Source organism: Armigeres subalbatus, chromosome 2 (genome assembly GCF_024139115.2).
Source record: "Armigeres subalbatus isolate Guangzhou_Male chromosome 2, GZ_Asu_2, whole genome shotgun sequence".
Taxonomy (NCBI): Eukaryota; Metazoa; Arthropoda; class Insecta; order Diptera; family Culicidae; genus Armigeres; species Armigeres subalbatus.
In genome coordinates, this window is record NC_085140.1 from 438,445,130 (window position 1) to 438,457,330 (window position 12,201).

Here is a 12,201-nt window from a genome sequence, read left to right on the forward strand (position 1 = left end):
CGCAAATGTCGAGTTTGGAACAAACGGTTGTAAAATTTTGTCAAAAAAAGAAGTTGTTGCTGTAGCGTTCAAGTATGGTGGCCTCTATCGATTAAAGATTCACGGCGAGCAAGCATTGATTGCTGGACAGAGTCATACGAAGAACTGTCAGCATACGCGTTTAGGCGTTTAGGTCACCGAGAAGCAAGCGTTATTCAACAGATCATCAGTAAGGATTTGGCGAGTGGAATTCAAATACATGATTGTGGCATACATGATGTGTGCGAACCTTGCATGGAAGGAAAACAAACGCGGAAGCCGTTTCCGAAGTCCACTGAGAAGAAATCAACAAAGGTATTGGACCTGATTCACACGGATGTTTGGAATCGTCCTCGTTAAGTGGATTCAAATATTTTGTTACAATGATAGACGACCGTAGCCGTTTCTGTGTACTATATTTTTTGAAAAAGAAGTGCGATGTACAAGAATACGTTGAAATGGTTAAGACGCAACATGGTCGAGTTCCAAGCACAGAGAACAGACGTTGAAGCTGCACTCGCTATGTTGTGATAACTTTTTACTGTTAATTTTGAAATAACTTTGGGATGTCGCCGTTATCCCGTGCATAATCAGCGCTAGCGTCATGAAAAACTGCCACTGTGCGCTAGTGTCGTTATGCATGCAAGAGCAGACCAGCGCCATCGTGTTGTCAAAATGAGATTGTGTTGCAATGTCGACGTCGATGGCGTTGAGGTTCGGTTTGTTTGTTTACACATGTTTTGCAAGAAATTTTGTTCGAGCCTCCATGTCTGTTCTCTGTGTTCCAAGGGCCATTCAATCGGATAATGGTGGAGAGTATACAAGTTCAGCTCTACAAAGGTTTTATCAACAGAATGGGATTCTAGCGCAGTACACTACAAGTCTTTCGCCACAATCCAATGGTGTTGCTGAACGAAAAAACAGATACCTTTCTGAGATGACAAGATGCTTGCTCACGGATGCGAAACTGAACAATCGGTTTTGGGCAGAAGCTATGAATACGGCAGTATATCTTCAAAACGTACTTCCGTCGTCATCTGTTGGCACTACTCCTCATGAAATATGGTACGAACGAAAGCCTGACATGAGGCATCTGCGCGTATTTGGATCTCAAGCTTATGTCCATGTCCCGAAACAACGGCGTAAGAAACTCAACCCTGTCTCCCACAAAATGACTTTTGTTGGATATTCCTTGGATCATAAGGCGTGGAGGTTCCTCGATATGAGAACGTTAAAGCTAACTATAAGCAGAGACGGAGCTTAACCTTCACTAAAGCAATACAGAAACTATTCATAGCAGTGAGAGAAAACTAGAAGTATGTGAATACGATTTAAATCAACAAGAACCGAAATTCATTGATGAGCATGAAAACCCAGTAGCTGAAAATATTGAGCCAGTTGACGATGAAGATAGTAATCAGCTGGAGGAATTCGCCGCTGCGGAATCATCATTCGATTCTATGTTGAACCAAGATGTGGATGTCACTGTTACACCAAGGCGATCTGAACGGGCTACTAGAGGAATTCTACCATTTCGATATAGAGAGCTAACAGGTGCTGTTGTCAACTTGCAAGATGACCCACGTTCATACACCGAAGCAGTAAACGGTCCTGAGCGCACACAGTGGGATGCGGCAATACAGGAAGAATTGGAATCGCTGAACGAAAACGGAACTTGGGAAATAACTAGCCTTCCGTCAGGAAGAAAAGCTGTTGGCTGTCGCTGGATATTCAAACGGAAAATGAATGAACATGGCGTTGTCGTTCGCTATAAGGCTAGATTAGTTGCCCAGGGTTTCTCGCAACGCTACGGATTGGACTACGAAGAAGTTTTCTCACCGGTTGTGTCACAAGCAACGTTCCGGATTCTTTTAACGATTGCATCTCGTGAAAATCTACTCGTCAAGCATGTGGATATAAAAACGGCATACTTGAACGGTGAGTTACAAGAAACCATATACATGAAGTTGCCTCCTGGTTTGCGAACGTCGAAACCCAATATGGTTTGCCGGTTGAACAAAAGTTTATACGGCCTCAAGCAAGCTGGTCGTGTGTGGAATAAAACGCTGGACGACGTTCTTTTGAAGATGGGTTTTGTTGCGTCTATGGCTGATCCATGCTTGTACAAACTGATAACGAAGAAGCAGAAGGTTTTTATCGCAGTTTATGTAGATGACATGGTATTGGCTTGCAAGAGTGATCAAGAATTTGAAAGTATAATCGCTGCGTTAAAAATGAGGTTCAAATTGTCCCTACTCGGAGATCTGAAGCTATTTCTAGGCATACATGTAGAGGTCACGGAAGGATGTTTTTTATTATTGCAGGTTGCAGTGGAATGTCAAAATGCATGGAATCTGGCCAGCAAATGTTGAGGAACGCCTGAACATCTTGCAACCAGTGTTGTTGGCAATGAAAATAAAAATGTTTGTGTACTTCGCAAAAAAAATGTTTGCAGTCTTGGAGGAGTCAAATAAAATCTTTGGTTTTTAGCCACACTATATTCCAACAAAAGTCCAATTTTCAAAACAGTAAAATACTTGGTAAAACACGACAAATTTCTCTTCAAAAGCATATTTTTTTGTTGTCGTAATTATACAATAAAGTCATTCCTGAAAGTATGGCATCACTGTTTTTGGCGGGCTTCGAAAAAAAAAGCTCGACGAAAACAAACGGATAGCTTTCAGTAGACGTCTAATCGCCCTTCTCTTTCAAGCTCATAGGAAGGATAGGATTTGACACCAAAAAGTTGACAGCTTGCTGCTTGCATTTTGGTTGGAAACTTCTTGCAAGATCTTTGTATTTCGCGTTTTGGAAGAAATTTGCAATAAGTCAAACTTCTTATATTTGCAAAATCGCTGAAAAATACGCATTAAACAATGCCAAGCCATCATCAATTCCTATGGATCCAGGGTATATCCAACAAAAGGAGGAGGATTCTGAGAAACTTCCAAGGAATGATAAATACCAAAGCTTGATTGGAGCCTTATTATATGTTTCCGTGATGACCAGACCTGACATCGCCATTGCAACATCAATTCTGGGAAGAAGAGTAAGCAATCCATCCCAAGCTGATTGGACTGAAGCTAAACGAGTTGTACGCTATTTATATGCTACTCGAGATCTACGCTTGCATTTGGGAACTAACAAGGATTATCTGAAAGTTTTCGTTGATGCTGATTGGGCCGGCGATATAAGGGATCGAAAGTCTAATTCTGGCTACCTTATCTTTTTCGGAGGTGGATTGATCTCATGGGGCGCTCGGAAACAGAATTGCGTGGCGCTGTCATCAACCGAAGCTGAATTTGTGGCATTAGCAGAGGCCTGTCAAGAATTGCTATGGCTGCAAAAATTACTTGATGAATTCGGAGAAAACAAAAAATAAATCACCATTATGGAGGACAACCAAAGTTGCATACGACAATTGGAAGGTGAAAGAATAGAAAAAAGATCGAAACATATAGATACAAAATATGCATTTGCAAGAGATCTGAAGAAAAAGGATATTATCAAAATAGAATACTGTCCAACAACTGAACAAATAGCTGATATGATGACTAAACCCTTGTCAAGAGTCAAGCTACAAGAATTCAGAAGCACTTCTGGATAACGAGCCTGGATTAAGAGTGCAGCCTCTTTACTTCTGGATTAAAGTTATTCCAGACAACTACGCTTGAGGAGGAGTGTTGAAGATACGCATCATAGTAGCTTGCAATAAAATATTCATTCATAGTAATCTATCTGTATAAATGTCAGACAAATAAATTTCATTAAATTGTTCAACCTAGCTACACGCATTTTTCACTTAACTCTAAGATAGTTTTGACTCGACATAAACACAATAACAATAAACAATTGTGTCCTTGCTCGAACATCAGTCAGAAATAAGTTCCGAGGTTGTTTTATGACTTTTAGCAAGTTAACCCGAATGACTCCATTACCATTATACATGTCGGTACCAGTCCATCTCGTCGTGAGTCCATTGTGTCCGTTTGTCCATGTCGTGTATCCATTGATCGTTGCATTGTTCGGTTGCCATTTATCCGTTGGAGGAATGCTTCCGAGAAGAAGAAGTTGTCAGTCGTCATCAGGCAGTCGTGACGGTAAGGCGCGTACCCTAAACGCCAACGTATAGGCTGCGGATCCGGCGACTGACGAGGGTTTTGGTGGAGGGGCTGGGAATCGAACCCATGACTATTCGCTTTTAAGGCGAACGTGTAGTCAACTACGCTACTAAAAATATGATCTAAATATTTTTACACATATCAAAAATTTCTCTGTTTGACAATATGTTTCCTTTGCTCTATGTTTATCAAAATTTATTCTTCTAAAGGAAGGTCTGCTTCCGCCTAATATAATCCTCGAAACAATTCTATCCAGTATTTTGCGCTCGATAATGGTGGCGTGAGTTCCCCTCAATTTGACGTTCAACAATCATTATATGGTATATGAAGCAGTCCTCTTTAAAATTTGGTAACATGCATTTGAATTCCATTCTTACACACACTTGTAGTGTATATATATATCATATATATATTTATATATTAATAAATATTTATATTATATATAAATTATTTATATTAATAAATTAATAAATAAATATTGTATATAAATTATTTATATTAATAAATATTATAAATATATAAATATATTTATTAAATTATAATATTATAAATTGATTTATTTCGATTTGAAATTTATTTAGAATGGAATTAGTTTTGTATTGGATTTGAAATTATTTGTACTGGATTCCATTAATATTGGATTGAATGCAAATAGATTGGATTTGAATTGACTTTGGATCGCCGGAAGTTGTGTTTGAATCAGGTTCGAATTCATATTATATTTATATAAGATTTGAGTTGGATTGTATTGAATGGAGTGTATTGAAATTGTAAATGATTTGGATTTAATTCGACTTAGATTGAAGTCAAGTGGAATTTGATTTTGATTGAATTCGGATTAAATTTAATTTGGATTATAATCAGTATTCGAATAACATTAGATTTCGATCGGATTGGAGATTGGAGTTGGATTGGATTGGGATTGGATTTGGATTGGATAACACTATGATTGTATTGAGGTTTGATTTTATTTAGAATTATTTGAAATTGCAATGAACTTGGAATGGAATTAGATTTGGTATGAATTTGAAATTTATTTGAATTAGAATTGGAGTTTACATGAATTGAATTGAATTTTGATTGGATTCAATTTGGATTGGTTTGAATTTATATTGTATTCGGATTTGATTACATTTGGATTGGATCAAAATTGGATTTGAAGTAGAATTGCATTTAGATTGGATTTGGATCGGATTTAAATTGGATTTAGATTGGATTTTATATTGGATTTTAATTCGATTTGGATTGGATTGCAAACTGATTGGATTTAAATTATAAATGAGTGGCTTTTCGCATTGGATTTGGATTGAATATGTGTAGATTTGATTGGGATTGAATTTGATTTGAATTAAATGCTATTTGGATTGGGAATTGATTGAGTTTGGATTGGATTTGGAATGGATTGGAATTTCATTCAGTTTAGATTTGGATTTAGTTTGGGCACAGAGAAACAGACGTCTCACTCAACATATGTTCCATCGTACACCTTTTTAACGGTTTATTTAACTTTTTGTAGGTGGTCAATCGGCCACCGATGGCGCTTTCATCGATTTTGCTTGTGTTTGACGTTTGCACACTACCGCCATCTGGTTGCCGCTTGGCCACTCACCGGAATTTTAGCATTGGGAGACAATGTTTTCGTGACGATGATTTTGATTGCATTTTGTTCTAAGTGAGACGTCTGTTTCTCTGTGGTTTGGGGTTGGCTTATATAAATATGTATTGGCGTTTTATATAAATATGTATTGCATTGCACTGAATTTAAATAAGATTTCAATTGTACATAAACTATGCAACTATGCAATCATTTTGAATAGATTCGGTTTTGTTCTGATTGGATTTAGATTGGAATAGATTTCGAAAACAAATTTTTGTTGGTTTACATTGGATTGAATTCGGATTCGCATTGGATGGACTAAGATTTGGTTTTGATTGATTTTTTGTTTCGAAAGGAAAAGTAATTGCATTGAATTTTGATGGGTTATGATCAGATTAGTATTGGATTAAAATTGAAATCAGATTGATTTTTAATTATATTTGCAATGAATTTGAATTCAATTTTGATGGTTGACAGAAACTTTATTTATTTATTTAATTTTTTTTTTTTTCAAATTACTTTGGTCTAGTGAATTTAGTGAGGATTTGTACCAAAAACAATATTTCTGTCGAACTTTATGAGATTGAATCAATTTTGGATTTGGATTTATTTTTGGACTTTTCTGCAAGGAAATGTGTATTTAAGCAAGTTAATATATTTAAAAAAAACTTTAATTTGGCTATAATAAATTCGAAGAGTAGAGAAGGGAGCGAATGTAGTGAAGGGACGTGTAATTCATAATTGATTTTATAATTATCAATTTTGTAGTATGAAGATACATTAAGAAAATGTTATATCATAAATAAATATATTTTCGGTTCATACCAATAGTCGAATATTTTAAGAAATAAACAGCTCGATTTTGAACCACTTCGAAGAAAATGATTTGTCATCAAAATGATTACACATAGCAGATGATTCCTCGAAGTGTATGGTTCCACCGAGATTGAACTCATGATCACACGAAGCAGCGGTCTCGTTTCGTCTCGAAAATTGCACGCTTTGCACAATGATGCGTATGAATACGAATGAAGCAAATGTTAACGTGTGTTAGAGTGGAAAGAAATATACATGGGAAAGATGAGGAAGGTTGAATGAGATGGGTGCATCAATGTTTGGTCATTCTGTAGACGAAACTTCCAACGAATGGATGTGCGCGTCTGTGTAGTGTTTTTTATTGCGAGAAAAAAGAAAAATTCTAATTTTGCGGAGCAAAGAAGAAGAAGCAGACTGAGTGTCGGAAACTTCAAACTGACATGCACTGTACGAAAAGTGTTGATATTTCTTGATATCAAGAAGATTCGAGAAATCTAAAATGTTTCAAAATCACATAAATATATGACAAAATACCTTTAAAGTACCATCAAACTCGTTTAAAAAATATAGCGGCATGTAACACTCGTTTAAAGTTGCATATTCTCATTGATTTTAATAAATCAACATTCACACCGAAAAAATAAACCAAAAATTTTTACCGTGCAACAAGTGATTTGACGTTTGCGGAACAGCTTTCCGACAGTCGACCGTCGGACCCCGGTTCGAATTTTTTAATCTTCTCGCAATATTTGGGCTGAATTTCGGCTGGTGAATATCGGCTCCCGGATGGATACGACAACACTGTCTAGAAAACAATAATTAAAGTTATTAAAATATTCAGAAGAACGGAACAGATAAAATAAGAAAATAATAAATGGTCATTAAGGATGTTTGCCGTTCGTTTGTTTTTAGGAAATATTGAATGTAAAAATTGAAAAAAGTAACTCTTCAGAACTTACTAGACTGCCATTATTGAGCGCAAAATACTGGTATCCGTAAAACGATATTATATTAGAGTTCATAACATTTCAAGTATTTCAGAAAATTTAGATTGAATTGAATGAAATCTAAGCTCTGAATTTTTTTAAAAATTATAAATAATTATTTGAGTAACTTAAGTCAAGTCAAGTTACTTGACTTATTTCAAAACAGGGTTCGTTTTAAATTTGAATTTCTAAGTAACTCTAAATGACTTTGAAAGCATTTTTAATTTATTCGATTAATAAACGTAGCTCGAATTGCAAAGTATTCAGATTAAAAATGGTAAGCCCAAAGATATTCCAAAAATAGTTTTGAAAAGTTAATAGTTAATAATTGAATTTTTGTAACAAAAAAATAGAGCCGTCATAATTTGTATAAATCGTCCATTATTTTAATCTGACGGGGCGTTACAAATCTATGAGAAGGGATTAAGACAATCATTTGTTGCTTGTAATGAAAATATTTCAACAAAATTGCCCTCCTCTAAGATGAGTATGAAGAATTTACCACTTTTACGGAGGCTCCGGATCTTCATCATAATCTCCATTCAGATTCATGAGAATGGGCCACATCAATGATTTGTTATTCAGAGACGGATGAGTTTTAAAACTGTCTACTTTTACGGATGCTTTGAATATCCCAAAGGACCTCCGGTGACCACTCAGGTCCATCAAAATGGGTTTAATGATGTTTCGGATCCTCCAGAAAGACACCGGATTGTTGAATAACCAAGAAATGTGTTAAGCCATGGAAATAGAAAATTATTACATTTTATTGAGATTATTATTTCAGAACGATGTAAGCATTTCCAGAACTCCAAACGTAAGAAATTACGCCAGAAATTGGCCCTTTAATTTTTGTTTCTTTTAAACCGATCTCTGGAAATAAGCATGGCTGAACTGCAGTCCGGAACAACATCCGCGGAAGAATTTTGAGCCCAGAAAAAAAAAACCACGAGGCAAGGCATTTAACGCTTTTTATGAATTTTAAGGTGTTTTGAATAATTGCTAACTACAGTTAATCATCCTAATAGCCCAAGGGGCCCTCCTTAGCCGTGCGGTAAGACGCGCGGCTACAGCAAGACCATGCTAAGGGTGGCTGGGTTCGATTCCCGGTGCCGGTCTAGGCAATTTTCGGATTGGAAATTGTCTCGACTTTCAGGTAGCCTCACACCTCGGGAAATTGGTCCGCGGATTTTTTCCCCATGTTATTTTGCATATGCGATGTTTTCGGGATTTGGCCACGGAAAATCAAAATCCCGGCCCCATTTAAAATGCACGGGGATCAAAATCCGGCGGAAAATTTTCCCGAGGTGTAAGGCAGCCTTTCCCTGGGCATAAAAGTATCATCTGTTAGCCTCATGATATACGAATGCAAAAATGGTAACCCGGCTTAGAAACCTCGCAGTTAATAACTGTGGAAGTGCTGAATGAACACTAAACTGCGAGGCGGCTCTGTCCCAGTGTGGGGATGTAATGCCAATAAGAAGAAGAAGAAGAAGAGCTATAGCTTGTATCTGTACAGCAAAAGTTTCTCCACTAGGACATTGCCGCATCACAGCACATACGCTCATTGGAAAGTACTTCGGATACAAATCCAGAAATTAGTTTGGAAAATCCTCAAGATATTGCGCAGAAAATTAAAAAAGGGATTATAGGAATTAATTTTGAATTTCCCTAATGAATTCTTTCAGAACTTCCTCCAAGAATTCCCTTGAAAAAATATTTGGGTATTTTCCGGAAATTCTTACCGAAATCCAGAAGTTCCTTCAGGAATTTCTTTGGAAATTACTTTAGGGATTGTTCCGGAAATTCATTTATGGAATCTTTTGGGAATTTCTTCAGAAATTCATTCGAAAACCTTTTCAGGAATTTCTTTGAAAATTTCTTTAAGAATTCCCTAGAAAATAATTATGGAAATTTTCTATGGGAATAATCCCTTTAGGAGAAATCCTTTGGAATTTGGTTTATTATTGTTTTAAAAAAAATCTTTATGGATTTCTTTTAGGAATTTCTAATAGAAATTCTTCCAGTAATAACTCTAGGAAGATTTTATATACAACTTTCTCCAGGATTTTTTTTGCAAATTTCCTATAGGAATTCCTTTGGACATTCCCCCGGAAATTCCTTTAGGCATTCATTTCATTTATTCAGACTAAGGCCGAAGTGGCCTGTGCGGTATATAAGATTATTCTCCATTCGGCTCGGTCCATGGCTACACGTCACCAACCACGCAGTCTACGGAGGGCCCGCAAGTCATCTTCCACCTGATCGATCCACCTTGCCCGCTGCGCACCTCGCCTTCTTGTGTCCGTCGGATCGTTGTCGAGAACCATTTTCACCGGTAGCCCGGCCCACCGCAGTCGTCCAATTTTCGCGGTGTGAACGATGGATGGTTCTCCCAACAGCTGATGCAACTCGTGGTTCATTCGCCTCCTCCACGTACCGTCCGCCATCTGCACCCCACCATAGATGGTACGCAGCACTTTCCTTTCGAAAACTCCAAGTGCGCGTTGGTCCTCCACGAGCATCGTCCAGGTCTCGTGTCCGTAGAGGACTACCGGTCTAATGAGCGTTTTGTAGATTGTCAGTTTGGTACGGCGGCGAACTCTATTCGATCGAAGCGTTTTGCGGAGTCCAAAGTATGTACGATTTCCAGCCACTATGCGTCTCCGAATTTCTCTGCTGGTATCATTTTCGGCAGTCACCAGTGAGCCCAAGTACACAAATTCTTCCACCACCTCGATTTCGTCACCACCGATGCAAACTCGCGGTGGGTGGCTCACATTGTCTTCTCTTGAACCTCTTCCTACCACGTACTTCGTCTTCGACGTGTTGATGACTAGTCCGATCCGCTTGGCTTTCCTCTTCAGTCTGATGTAGGCTTCCTCCATATTCTCAAAGTTACGTGCCATAATATCTATGTCGTCGGCGAAGCCAAATAGCTGGACGGACTTATGGAAAATTGTACCACTCGTGTTAATCCCTGCTCTTCGTATTACCCCTTCCAAAGCGATGTTGAATAGCAGACACGAAAGACCATCACCTTGCCGTAACCCTCTGCGGGTTTCGAAGGGACTCGAGAATGCCCCTGAAACTCGAACTACGCATCACCCGATCCATCGTCGCTTTGATCAACCGTGTCAGTTTATCCAGAAATCCGTTTTCGTGCATTAGCTGCCATAGCTGGTCCCGATCGATTGTATCATATGCGGCTTTGAAGTCGATGAATAGATGATGTGTGGGCACGTTGTATTCGCGGCATTTCTGCAGTACTTGGCGAATGGCGAACACCTGGTCCGTGGTGGAGCGTTCGCCCATAAAACCCGCCTGGTACTGCCCCACGAACTCCCTTGCAATTGGTGCTAGTCGACGGCATAAGATTTGGGAGAGTACCTTGTTCAGCAATGTGATTGCGCGGTAGTTGCTACAATCTAGCTTATCGCCCTTTTTGTAGATGGGACGCACGACACCTTCCATCCACTCCTGCGGCAAAACTTCCTCTTCCCAAACCTTGGTAATGACCCAGTGCAGCGCTCTAGCCAGTGCCTCACCACCGTGTTTAAATAGCTCTCCTGGTAGTTGGTTAACCCCAGGGGCTTTGTTGTTCTTCAGCCGGCCAATCTCCTCCTGGATTTCCTGGAGATCCGGAGCCGGTAGAATTATGTCCTGCGTGCGTTCCCCCAGGTCCATCACCATACCGCCATCTTCGTCTGCCATATCGCCATTCAGGTGCTCTTCGTAGTGCTGCCGCCACCTTTGGATCACCTCACGCTCGTTTGTAAGAAGGTTCCCATTTATGTCCTTACACATATCAGGCTGTGCCACGTGGCCCTTACGTGAACGGTTTAACTTCTCATAGAACTTTCGTGTGTTATTAGCGCGGTACAGTTGCTCCGTCTCTTCACGGTCTCTATCTTCCTGCTGACGCTTTTTCCTCCGGAAAATCGAGTTTTGTCTGTTCCGCGCCTTTTTATATCGTGCCTCGTTCGCCCTCGTGCGGTGTTGCAGCAATATCGCCCATCGCACATTCGCCGTCATACCAGTCGTTTCTCTGATCCGGGGGCACCGTGCCAAGTGCAGCTGTTGCGGTGCTACCAATGGCGGATCGAATATCTCTCCAAGCATCTTCAAGAGACGCTACGCCTAGCTGGGAGTGCCACTTCCAGCTGCTGCGCGTATTCTTGGGCTAGTCTACCGTCTTGTAGCCGCCCAATGTTAAGCCGCGGCGTCCGACTTCGACGCGTGTTGTACACCGTCGAGAGTTTTGAGCGCAGGCATACTGCAACGAGGTAGTGGTCGGATTCAATATTCGGACGTTCGTGATGTCGGAGAAGAATTTACCGTCGATTAGAACGTGGTCGAATTGGTTTTCCGTTTCTTGGTTAGGTGATCTCCATGTAGCCTTGTGGATATTTTTGCGGGAAAGAAGGTGCTTTAGACTACCATTCCGCGGGAGGCTGCGAAATTTATGCATCGTTGGCCGTTGTCATTCGATACGGTGTGCAGACTATCCGGTCCGATGATGGGCAGTGCAGGTTGATGATGCTATAGTTGAAGAATCGGCCTTTAATCCTCAGCTTGCACATCCTTGCGTTGATTGACTGCCAGTGAATCACGCGATGGCGCATCTTTCCCAGTACTATGAAGCCAATTCCCAGCTCGTTCT